General features: G+C 33.5%; 1 non-coding gene across 1 annotated transcript; it reads left to right on the top strand.

The window, feature by feature from the left end:
• The first annotated feature begins 1423 nt into the window (after positions 1–1423).
• LOC126003115 (U6 spliceosomal RNA) lies at positions 1424–1530 on the top strand. Its single transcript, XR_007493656.1, has one exon. It is a non-coding gene; the product is annotated as a U6 spliceosomal RNA (small nuclear RNA).
• The last annotated feature ends 12615 nt before the right edge of the window (positions 1531–14145 follow it).

Here is a 14145-nt window from a genome sequence, read left to right as displayed (position 1 = left end):
ATGTCCAACAACACATGAATGGATCATTAAGATGTGGTATCTATACACAATGGAATACTACATGGCAGTCAGAAGTGATACAATCGCAGACTTTGCAGCAACGTGGATGGACCTATTTCATATGATGTTAAATGAAGTAAGTCAGAAGACAAAAGATAAACGCAGAATGATAGCACTGTTCTGAAGAACATAGAACATTCACCTTATATACAAATAATACTCAACAATCAAATAACAGGGTTTAACAGGGTAGAAATTCCAAACACTTTAACAGTCAACATATACTCAGGAGCAGTGCCCAAAACACATGAAAGGGGAACAACACAAACTCTTGACTACACATTAGACCACAAAGAAACCAGCAACAGCAGAAACAGCAGCATAGAGAGAACAGGCATGTAATCAGCCTTCTACTACAAAGACCCATAATAATCCCTTAGGGATCTTATACAGAATCACAGGTAAAGAATACCATGGGAAATTACTGACTCCAATGGAAAAATCATATAACAATATGTTTTAATGCCTTGATCTTACTATATTTAAAATAGCCTCTCAGCTTTTCTGTCCACAGGTGTTCTTGGATACAAAGGGTGGACAAACTAAGATGGCATCTTGGGGCTCAGTCACACGAGATACCATAACCAGCTTGCACTACGAGAATGTCCCGAGAAAACTCCTTAACATACACTTTATTCTAGGTTATAACTTCTTATAGGATTTGAAGCACGTGACCAGTCAGACCACCAAAGCAGTAACTCTTATCTACTAGGGATAAGAACTCATACTTATTTACAATACAGGGATTTCTCCCACCTTGAAAATATGTCACGTGGACCCAACTTAGACCCCAGGTGATTAGATGCCATCCGTCCAGCCTTGAACCCAGGATCCCAGACTTAGAAACAACACAGTTCTTCACAACAGCTACAGGAAACAAATCCCATCAGGGACATCCTTAATACTGCTGAGACACCAACAAGTGCCAGCTCTAATATGATATCCTGACAATGAGGAAAATGGGAACAACTTGACATAAGAGCAGGTTATCCAACCTCATCAGCTAACGATAAGACAAAATCAGAAGACTGGTCACCCTTTGGTCTGTCCAAAAGCCAAGATCGCAATTTACAGATGACTGGCTGCTAGAACCATGACCGGACTGTATGTATCCTGGTGCCAATAAAAAAAACCCTAGTCAAGGGTTTGAGCTACGACCTGCACAACAACCATGATCTCCAGTTCCAAAGGTCTGGCTGAGACAATTGCAACGGAATGGGTCTTCTGGAAACACAATGTAAGACGCTATCTTAGGTTCCATCCTAGGATCAGCACAAAGACCAAGACCACCAACCACAGAAGATGGATTAACATGACACTGAGGGAACAGAACTTCTAGAACCACAAAGAAAGACTTCATCATGTGCTCGCTTCGGCAGCACATATACTAAAATTGGAACGATACAGAGAAGATTAGCATGGCCCCTGCGCAAGGATAACACGCAAATTCGTGAAGCGTTCCATATTTAAAAAAAAAAAAAAAGAAAGACTTCATCATAAGTTCTACTCCTGGACCTGTGCAGATACTGAGATCTCTAGATACAGAGATCTGATTTTATCACCCAGGAAGGAGCAGAATTCTTCCAAACACCCCAAAAGCTTCAAAGGGAGAGTAAATGAACCTGAACGGAGTCCATAGTTAATCCCATAACAATATACTCCAAGGGTGGAGAAACCCTGTATCTCTTAGCCCAAGAGAATTCCTTTTCGAATGACCCCATTATTTACTGTGCCTGTGCAAGAGGGAAAAAAAAAAGGCAAAAAGCACAAAACATTATTTTTATTTATTTATATTTTTTATTTACCTATCTACTTTTTGTCAATTTTTTTGTTTTGGAGTGGTTATTGAAGTTGTTGACTCCATTTATATTTATTATTTTCTTCTTTTCTTTTCTTTCTTTATATGCTCTACCATGTTTTTTTATATCAAGTCCATGGCTTTTTTGTGGTGCCTATCTTTATAGTTGGAGTGCTCACTGGATATTTCATTTGACACTTCTTTTTGTACTGTTGGGGTGTCTCACATTTTTTCCTCTTCATCTCTCAAATCGATGATGAGAGCCTCTAGAGGGATTCCACCCATTTTCGGCGTATTTGATTTTTACCCAAGCTTATTGCTTTTCTCTTCTTCAAACAAAACCACATAACTTGAACTATCTAGTCCTGCCCCCCAGTAAGAGGGGGAAATAAGGGAGGTACCAAGACCAAACAGGTGTAAGACTACCAAGTAGTAAGTTAGGTACAGAGGGAACCACATATTCTAGCAGCATGGGGGTGAGGGAGGAGGATATAGGAGGTAGAACGGGAACAAAGGTGTAAGGAGGACACATGGGAGATGGGAATCCCCCTGATTTCATGTAATTATGTACCTAAAATATTATTGTCAACAATATGTAAGCCACTATGATCAAAATAAAAATTATATTTAAAAAAAAGAAGTTAATCCTCAAGAGTTGAAATAGTTCTTAGACAATTTTCCTTCACTTATTTTAAGTATTAGGTCTCCAGGTGAAAACCATTTTCTTTTAAAGTATTTTTCTTTTTTTTTTATTTGTTCAGACCAATTTTGATGAAAACCTTTATGGCTATAAGGAGCAGTTGGAACACTGTGAACCACAGAACATAAATTTTTTTTAATTATCTTTATTTAAACACCATGATTACAAATATAATTGTAGTTGTATGATTACAGTCTGTAGTTTAAAGTGTATATACATAATGGGCAATAAAATTTAAAGCAGAATTCCAGCAGAATCACCTATTTCAGGGGCTGAAGAGATAGCATAGTGGCAAGCCACCTTGAATGTGGCTGACCCAGAAGGGCCCTGGCTCGATTCCGGGCATCCCATATGTTCATTCAGCCTGCCAAGTATTTCTGAGTGCAGAGCCAGGAGTAATCCCTGATTGCCACTGGGTGTGACCCACAAACAAATCAATTAATCAATCAAAAATAAATTAAAAAAAAAGAATCACTTATCCCTGTTAACTAGTGTACATTGGCAACTCAACTATCCCACATATTTTACTTTTCTCAGGTGTCAAAGATGAAGTCCTTCACACTTAATCACAGATTCCTGAAGCAGAATGACACTGAGATTCTTTCCAATATTTATCACAAGGATAACAGACAAGAAAACATGTTCTGCAACCCCAGTTACCCTTCAGGGAAAAAATAATAAAAATTCTATCTGTCATCATCAGCTATTTTGCACATATGGATGCAGATTTATATAGTCAAAATAGATAATGATTAAATTAAGTGACTTTACATCTTAAATATCTATGAAATATCTTTCCTGGAACATGTTTGGCCAAACAGCTAGGGAACATAGCCTAGCCAAGTTAATACAGAAAATGAAGCATCATAGACCTGTTGGGAGCTCCCAGAGTGCAAGGAGCACTCTCAGTGGCTTCCTCTTATCTAGAATCCACTGTTAAAGCCTTTTTGTTAGCCTCTATATAGCATATATATGTACATATATCATTTATCTTTCTACTCAAGTTCATTCTGTTCTGGCAATTGTACTCCTCAGTACTTATCTTGGCTCAATGAAAACTCTGTGATCTGTGTATATATATTATGTTTATATAAAACAGTGTATATATAATGTTTATATAAAACACACATATTTAAGTGTATATATAATTTTCATCTTTCAAAGAAAAATTCTATATGTTTCTTACTAGCCTTCCTACTTAAGCTACTGCCATTAGAATTTTTTATACTGTTTCAGCTTCAAAATAATATGTAATATTTTGAAGCATTAGAAAGAGGTCAAATCTCAAGAGGTCTTAGGTGTCTAAGTGAGATGCATTCTCCTTTTAAATAATTTAATAATAGAATTTATTAAATTTTAATAAAAATTTTTATTTCAATTTTATCTAAATAAATTTTATTTAACTTAAATTTTAATTTAAGTCAATTATTTAATAAATGAAATATATACATATTTATGTAAATATCGTTATAAATATATTATATCATATATAGCATATATGTATATAACATATATACACACATCTTTGTGTATATATATATATATAAATATTTTAAATAAACTTCCATGCACTAGCTTCTCTTAGTACCATGGTTGGAAAGTACCTTGATCAACGAGTTAGATTAAAAGTAAAATTTATCCTATAGATTTTCCATTTCACAGAGATCACAAGTATATCATTCCACTCTCGAAAACAGTTCACATACTGTGTCCAGTAATTTAGTTGCTTATGGTGGGAGGACAAGCTTTGTACCAATTAATCTTTATACATAAGTATAACTTGGTGCACATGTTTTGCCTAGGCACATGGTGTCCAAGCACATGTTGCCCACATCTCCCCTTTTCAGGTGCGTATTTTCATGCTTTTATGCTGGATTGTATACAGGGGCTCTCTGCCTTTGGAGAAGTCTGTGCTTCTAGAGGCTCTCTATTGAGCATGTTACTCTCTCTTTTTTATACTCTAGTCTCCCCCTTCTCAATATCTCCAGATAAAATCAATTTTTACTTCAAAAGAAAAAAAAAGAAAGAAAGAAAAACTTTAGCCGTGTAACTAGTTCTTTGTTATCAATTAATATTTCTTGATAATACCCTACAATTGCCCTTTAGAATGAGATATATTATGTTATATGTTCTCTATTACATGTATAAATAAAAATAAAATGAATAAAATATTGGAATAATTCTAAGACTTTCCAACCTATATGACATTTTCAATTAATAAAACTCTAATTGGTTTGGAATTAGGGATTGTATTAATTCAATTGAATTGCTAAATTTTAGGACATTATTCAGAATTGAATGCCTTTATGAAAATAATTAGAAAAATAGTGAGTTAAGAAAAGAAGTGATGACATGGATTTATACAGCATAAGACATTGTTAGCAATTGTGGAAGGCAGCTTCAAAATTTCAGTGTTTCAACCAATAGTGCTACAACAATAGAACAACCAGGTGAATAAGAAGGAATTTAGGCATGGACAGAATCCCTATGCTTTCAAAATGGATCATAAAACTAAATATAAACACAAAATAATAATAAAGAAAGTCACCTTGGCTAGAGTCTGTGACCTCGGGTATGGTAATAGTATATTTTAGTTAACAACAAAATATTACACACAAATTAACCTTATTAAAACAAAAATAAAACAGAATCATAAGAATAAAAAGTTATAGGTTGTGAGTAAAAACACAACTAATAAAAATGATTATCAGGGGACGAATGATAGCACAGTAGTTAGACATTTGCTTTGCACACAACAGATCCAAGACAGACCTTGATTCAATTCTGGAGTCCCATATGATCCCCTAAGCCAGGAACTATTTATGAGCCCATAGTCAGGAGTAACCCCTGAGTGGTATGAGTGGTATCAAGTGTGGCCCAAAACCCCATAAAAGTGATTCTCAAAAATAGACAAAGAAGTATAACCTCAGCAGAAAGAAAACAAGCAAATCAATGATTTTATCATAAAATTTACCAAAGAAGTAGTAAAGATGATAAATATTTTAAAAGTGTTATTCATTATGTAATTTGGAAAATGCAAATTACAACACAGTGACATATTACTATACACTTATAAAATCAGCTTTTGGAATACAAAACCTAAGGAAAACATGGAATAACATGAACTTAAATATACTGCTCATGGGTATAAAAAAACATGATTATAGCCATTTAAGAAGAAATTATACATCCACTTTGGAAATTTAAAAATTTGCTGTAAATTTAAACATATCCTACCTTATGTACCCATTATTTTCACTTTTTAAGTTGGAGACTTAAAAGCTTAATTTTTTCACACAGGAAAAAAAATCATACTAATAGCAACTTTATGTATAGCTGAAAACAATAAAGATGATACATGGTAAGTAAATGAATAAATGATAGTATAGCTGTTTAATAAAATATTTGGTACTGAAAAATATGGGTGATGAGAAGAATGAAAAGTGATGAGAAGAAGTGGATAAATTTGATATGTAGATTAAAGAAACCAGTCTTAAATGGCTACAAATGGGATCCTGAGCCATAGCATAGTGGTAGGGCAGTTTCCTTGCATGTGGCCTATCTGCGATGGACCCAGTTCAGTTCTCAGCATCCCATATGGTCCTCCAGTCTGCCAGGAGTGATTTCTGAGCACAGAGCCAGGAGTAACCCTTGAGTGCTACTGGGTGTGGCCTCAACATCAAGTAACAAAAGGCTACAAATGTTTCATAATTTCATCTACAGACAATCTAAAGAGGCAAGCTCTAGAGAAATTAAAAAAGAACAGAGTTGTCAGGATTTGGAGTAAAGAATAAAAATGAACATATTGAATACATAGGATTTTTGGATCAGAAAACAATTATGATTGATTTACAATAATAGATCAATACATTTTACAATTTTCAAGTGTATCGAGGTACAAAGAATAAACACAAGTACATTGTAGACTTTGGATGATAATAAAATATCAAGGTGTGTTCATCAACATATGTTACATTGTACATGCATGGGCATACATGTGTTACCCTGGGATAAAATATTGGAACACTTTTAATAAATTTGTGTAGGGGGGTTAAGAAATCTCTAAATCTTTTCTGTTCTCAGTTTTTCTTAAACATAAAACTATTGTGATAAAGCAAAGTCTTGAAAAAATAGTCACAGATAGGAGTCAGGAAATTTAACTGTGATTTAACTGTGATAAGTGCTTTACTCAATTTTATAAATTATTGTACTTCAAGAAAACACTGTGTCCCTTGTGCTTTCAGAACACTAAAATGTCGTAGGAACATAATGCTTGCTCATAGAAGCAGATGGATGACATTTTTCATAAGTGGACAAAATTTGGATAGGTTTCATGAATTCACATTTTAGCAATCACTCATATGCAAGGGAATTAAGAAAGTCAAGGGGATTAAATGGTATATATAAGACAAAACAAATATATGTAATTTAATCTCTTCATATTTCTCAGGTTGGAGTCTTTCCAATCTTTTTTTTTTTGAAGTGTTAACTTAGTAAAATTCAACTTCAGTATTCAAGCAAGTTCTATAAAATCAAGCTAAGACTTAAAAGGAAAGTGGAAATGATGAAGGCAAGATGGAATTAATACCATAATTAATGTAGACACTCAATGTATATGCAATGAACTTAATTCATATTACTTTCTTTAAAAACATGTAAAACCATGCACAAAGGTCAATTTAAAAGATATTAAAGACCTTTATATCAGACCTGAAATCATAGATACATAGAGGAAAACATAGGCAAAACATTCTATGACACTGAAACTAAAGGCATCTTCAAGGAGGAAGAAACACCACTGTCCAAACAAGTGGAAGTGAAGATTTAAAATGAAAAAGAAAATAATATCTATCTCTGGCATCTCATATAATACCCCCCAAGAACCACCATGACTATTTCCTGTGGACAGCAACAGGACTAACCACAGAATGAGAGAAACTATTCACTCATACCCATCTGATAAAAAGTTAAAATCAAAGGTATATTATACTGACAGAAGTCAGTGAGAAAAAAAAATTAACCCCATCAAAAAGTGGGGAGAAGAAATGAACCAACATTTCCTCAAAGAAGAAATACAGATAGCTAAAAAAGGAACATGAAAAAATTCTCCATATCATTAATCATCCAGGGAGATGCAAATCAAAGCAATGGTGAAGTCTCATCTTGCATAGAGACTCACACACACACACACACACACACACACACACACACACACACACACACACACACACACACACACAAGAACAACCAGTTCTGGCATGGTTATGAAGAGAATGGGACTCTCACTCACTGCTGGTGGGAATGCAGACTAGAACAGCATTACTGAAAAACAATATGGATATCCCTAAAAAACAAAACAAACAAACAAAAAAAAAAAACCCTGGAAATTGAGCTTTCATATGATCCAGCAGTATCACTTCTAGGGATATACCCTAGAAACAAAAATACACAATACAAAAATGTCCTTTGCATTCTTATGTTCATAGCAGCACTATTTACAATAGCCAGAATATGGAAACAACCAAGGTGCCTGACAACAGTTAAGTGGCTAAAGAAATAGTGGTATATTTACACAATAGAATACTATGCAGCTCTTTGGAAAAATAGTCTTGAAGTTTGCTTACACATGAATAAACATGGAGATTATTATGCTCAGTGAAATGAGTTGGGGGGATGTATAAACATACAATAAGCTCACTCCTCTATGAGATATAAGAAAAATAAGACAGTATAGTAATAATACCTGAGACAATCAAGATGAGGGGCAGGAGGACCAATCCATGGTAGGAAGTTTGCCATATAAAGCAGTGAGTGCAGTTAGAGTAGAGAAGGATCTACTATGACTGTGAGAGTTGGAACTATTTATCTAGACAGAATTATGTGTTGAAAGGAAATAAAATGACATGCATGGCACCCATTCATTAAAAATAGTGGAAACGACAGTGTCAGAGAGAGAGAAAGAAGTATAGAAGCCGGTGCAGAAGGGGGGGTCGAAGGGAAACTGGATATTGGTGTGGAAAATGTACACTGTACTGCAAAACTAAGTATATAAAATGAAGAAAAAGGAAGTGACTTAAAGAGAGGGAAGAAAATTATATGTCCCAGAGACAGGAAGGGGAGAGGGCATCAGGGAAGGTGAGAGTGAACCTGGGGACATTGGTGGTGGACAATGTGGACTGATGAAGGTTGTACATAGTATGACTGTAACTCAATCATTAACAACTTTTTCTGTGGAACAAAAACCAGCTGCATTATGAACAACCCTGTAACCACGATGTTAAAATAAATTTAAAACATTTATTTAATTGCTACCTTGAAAAATTTTACCAGAAACAAATTACCAGTAGTGACACAACAGTGACAAAGTATATGCTTCTAAGCAGCTAGAACTTCCAGGACCTGAAACTAGATATCCACCCTATCTAGCTACATTGCTGTAGTAGAGTCAAATCTTCTGATTAGTTTCCTAAGTAGTTTCTCAATAGAGACTGGAGAAAAGATAATTTATGTAGATAAAGATCTTATAAGGATTAAAAATAAAAACATAGAATATAACAACTGAAGTCAAATTACCAATTGGATGGAGAGATAAGAACATCAATCTAGCAATTCAGCAAGTTAGAATGGGAGAAGTTAAAAGATGAAAAGTGTAAGTTTCTTCAGAATCTTGATATAATTTTAATTTATTTGTTTTGAGGATTATAATTGGTGATGCACAGGGGTTAGTTCTGTGACTGCACTCGGGGAGTACTTCTGGTGGTTCTAGCGGTATGATATAGGATTCCCAGAGATAGAACTTAGGGTTGTCATCATGCAAGGCAAGTGTCCAGCCTCCTAATTCCATTTTAATAATATATTATTTACCCACTTTGCTGTTTAAAGTTTCTATCTTTAAAAGAAAACAAATAAAGCAATTAGGGGTAGAAGGAAGTCTTGATCCTACTATTGCAAATAAAGTACAATATCTAAAATACACATAATTGGCAGGAACAAATTCAAAAGCACCATAGAGATCTATATCAAATACTTGTACACCAGACCATAGCACACTACAGAGAGGGCCTATTGATGATGAAAACTCCAGTGGCCATAACTTAAAATTAATATTGAAATAGTGAAATTAAAAAAAAAAAGATCTAATAAGAATTGAGATCCAAGGTGGTTCCAAACTAATAAGCTAGAATACAAAACAGCAGAACCAGTATCCAAAATAAGTAATAAGTCTGGAACTGCAATCTGTAATTCGATTAACAATTCTAATAGGTCATAATTTATGCTAAAGAAGGAAGTTGTAAAAGGTTAAATTCAGAGACCAGAAATAAAGCTGGGCCTGACACAAGATCCCCTTAATCAAGAATTGGCTTTAAAAAATAACTCTCTGGTTATTTGAACTAAAATTAAATAAATTTTATCAAAATGTTTTTGTTTCATGCTCCGGTTTTGATATTTAGATATATACAACAGTTTAAATTAAAACATGAACATATATTTAAGGATGATTTATTTTCTTAAACACTTTCAAATTTATGATTTACTATCTTCTATTATAGATCATGAGTTTATAACCAGTATAAAGATAAAACACTAAAATTTTAAACTCTACTATTTAAGGTTCATAGATAAGAAGGTATAATTTTTTCTAATTGAGAATAAAGAATATATTAGTTGATATTAAAAGTTTATGTTTATTAAGTTTATTCCAATAGTATAATTCCAATTATACTGTTTTTTCTCCATCTTAATTACCCTTCTCACATATATTGAGTAACATTCAACATTTTTAAATGCTGTTTTTCTTAATATTCTCTTTTCTTAATTAGAACAGTTGTCATAATTCATAACAAAGAGAGTAGTAATAATAATCAGAGTAGCAGAGATTTGCTTATGCATTATCAGGAACTAACATTATATATGATACATAGAAGTTAGATAATAATGTTTGTCAAAACTAATAAATGACTAGATAAATTTTTTTCTTTATAATTTTAAAGAACTATGTATACTCTTGAAACCAAACATTGTGAATTAATTTTCCTGGGATGTTTTGTTGCTATTGGATACATTTTTAAAATTTTATTATTATTATTATTATTGGATACTTTTTTAAATTCATTGTATTCTTTCTCATTACAAACTTTTCCAGTAGGTTCCACACCTGGCAGTGCTCAGGCTAGTCTTGACTCTATGCTCAGGGATTATCCCTGGCAGGTTTTGGAGACCATATGTCATACAAGGGATCAAACTCAGGTCAGTTGAGTGCAAGAAAAAAGTCCTACCCACTGTGTTTTGCTCAGGTCCAGGAAGAAACTTCCTTAAATATGCAGGAATTTTACTCTTGCCTTTGATGTGAAAATTGTCTCTTCTATTCCTGGGAAACCTTAATGTTATATAAGAACATAAAGAAAATAAAGAAGCAAGTAACCTCAAATTTTGCAATCTACAGATTTCAGTTTCAATGCAGATGACAGATTTATTTCTCAGGTTCTGAGTTTTACTTGGAAGAAAACAACATTTAGATCTTATTTTCATCTGACGGCTCAGTTTTATAAATGGCAAAGCTGTAAGCTTGTGCACAGAACTCCGTCTGGGTCTGGCATCTGTGTTCAGAAATCGCACCCCAAAATGGATGATGAGCTTTATCCATATATCCGTTTTTTGAGATATGTCATTTCAATATGTGTTATTGCCTATGGCATGTATCTAAATTTCTCAGCCAGAATTCCTTAATTCTTTGTGTTTTGGGATAATGTACTTATTACTAACGCTCATTTTAGTAAGGTTTTTCTTCTACATAGGATTTTAGCTCAAAATGATCATCTCTTGCATATATTATCTGGTTTGATCCTTTCTGTAGTAATGGTTAACTACATTATACTTTATCTTATTTTACTTAATTCCTGTCCTTCCATAAATATAAATGCAAAAAAGAGTGGGTATAAGGTAATACTGACAGCCAAGAAATAATGCTATTATCTCCCCAAACAAGTTTTTGCAACCTAAAAGGTTAAGATTCAGAAACCAATCATTCCAAGTGACATCTTATATAAAAGACACGTCTAATTTTATCATGTTTTAAATCTCTATGCAGATGATTAAGTCTGTGAATTTTTCCACTGCAGAATAGATAAAATATAAGAAATTTTATTCCCTGCCATACAAAATTTAAAATTTATATGTTACATAAATATTCTTTATAATATGCACCTTTTTAAGATTAATATATAACAAAAATTTAGTATAAAATTATTTTGTAAGTACTTTGTCCTTTGGTGGTAGACATAATGCCCTGGAAACCTCATCATTTCTACTTTAGGATGAGACAACTCAGGATTGTCTTGATATAAAAATATTTATGGAAAATTTGTTTCTTCTCTCCAAAAACTTAAGAAAAAAACTGTCATGGTTCTTTAGAAGAGAGGACATAGTCCCGTGAATAAATAGAATATTTCTGATTTCGGTCTGATTTTCTAACTTAACTAATTTGACCCTTCAAAAATTCTATCTGGTTGGAAGATGAGCCAAAGGTATAATCACACATCTATTATTAAATTTAGAAAATGAGCCACAGGGTAGGGAACACACTATTGGATTAACAAAACTGTTATTTCCAGATTGTCTTAAAATGAGAATATAACTAATGTATCTTCTCAAGTTTAGGTCATTTGACCGAAGCATGAATTAGATGCCTGTCAACGGACAACTATATCAGTTTAACTTGGAATCTCTGATAATCAGATTTCTACAATTAATTTCTAAATATTATATTTAATGTTTGGGGGCCACACATGGCAGCACTCAGGGGTTACTTCTGGCTCTGTGCTCATAAATCACTCCTGGCAGGCTTAGGGGATCATGTGGGACTATGTGAGACCCAGGGAATCAAACTTGGGTTCATCCCAGGTCTGCCACACGCAAGACAAATGCCCCACCATAGTGCTATTACTCTGACCCCTAGAAACAGAATCTCTTGAGTGGATAGTTGAAGCGAAGTAAGAATACTCTTAAGAGGGTCAGAGAGATAGCATAAGAAGTAAGGCTTTTGCTTTGCCAGCCCAGGTTTGATCCTTGGCATCTCCTATGATCCTTTGAGCCTATAGGAGTAATATCTTTTTTTTTCTTTTTTACTTTTTAAATTAATTTTTATTATGATAACATGATTTAGCAAGTGTTCATAATAGAGTTGTTTTAGGTGTACAGTGTACCAACATCAGTCCCACCACAAGTATGGCAAATTCCCCAGGTTTCCTCCCAAACACCAGACTGATTCTTTAGAAAGCATATAACAAATCTACTTCATAATTCTTGTTTCAACAAAACTTTTTTTTAATAAAATTTTTATTTAAGCAGCATTATTGTAGCATACTTGAAGCATGATTGTAGTTGGGTTTCAGTCATAAACAGAACACCCCCCCCTTCATTTTTTTTATTGTAAATAAATTTGTATTTGAGAAAACTTTCAACCAACTCTAATATATGACTAGATTTTGGAGCCCATGGCTAGATATTGTTGGTTATTTCTTTGAAACCTTTCACTAGAAACTATTGTAATAAGAGAAATAAGAGTTTGAGGGTACTAGGAAGGTCCCAATAAGCATTAGAAGTTCCATGGGCTTTGTTGGATAGTGGAGTTCATTTAGACCTTGCTAATTGCTAACCATCAATGAAATAAACAAAAATGTTCACCAGATAAAACCATATCTTTTTTTATTAAAAGGAGTATTTCTGTGACATAGTTTTCTCCATTCCAGCCTTTTCTAAGATTCCTAAACCCAGATGATGATATATAAAAACTCTGAAGCTGTAATATCTATTATACATTTTTACTTCAAAGTAAACAAAAACTTAGAGATTATCAGCATTTGTGAAACTATTGAAAGATAGGGGAGAACTTACTACTACAATTCCAAGATTCACTATAGCTTGAAATATTGTATATACTCCCAATATTTGGTACATTAAGGCCTTAAGATAAAGGTTTTTTTATTGACCCTCTTAAACTTCTGTAATTTGAATAATTATTTTTCTATTAAATCAATTATTTCCAAGAAATAGATTCAAAATATCTTAATATTGGGGCCGGTGAGGTGGCGCTAGAGGTAAGGTGTCTGCCTTGCAAGCGCTAGCCAAGGAAGGACCGCGGTTCGATCCCCCAGCGTCCCATATGGTTCCCCCCAAGCTAGGGGCAATTTCTGAATGCTTAGCCAGGAGTAACCCCTGAGCATCAAACAGGTGTGGCCTCAAAAACCAAAAACCCCCCAAAATATCTTAATGTTATTTTCATTTTTGCGATAAAACCAAGTTTTATTTACTCTAAGTCAAGTTGTTCAATGTACATATACCTAAATATTCTGTACTTTATTGGAAAATGTTTTATTTATAATTTTATAACAATGCTCACCTCAGGAACTATTTCTTATAGATTCTTAATGATATTAATTTAGATAATTTACTACAACTTGTCTGCAGATTTTTTTCTTTAAAAATTTCTCTACTTTCAATCTCTGTTATTATTTTGTTCAGATTTTATAGGTGGTAGGAACAAAATTATTAAAACAAAAATTTCAGCATTATTGTCTCTTAAATAAGT

Source organism: Suncus etruscus, chromosome 2 (assembly GCF_024139225.1).
Source record: "Suncus etruscus isolate mSunEtr1 chromosome 2, mSunEtr1.pri.cur, whole genome shotgun sequence".
Classification (NCBI taxonomy): Eukaryota; Metazoa; Chordata; class Mammalia; order Eulipotyphla; family Soricidae; genus Suncus; species Suncus etruscus.
This window is presented reverse-complemented; position numbering and strand designations above follow the sequence as displayed.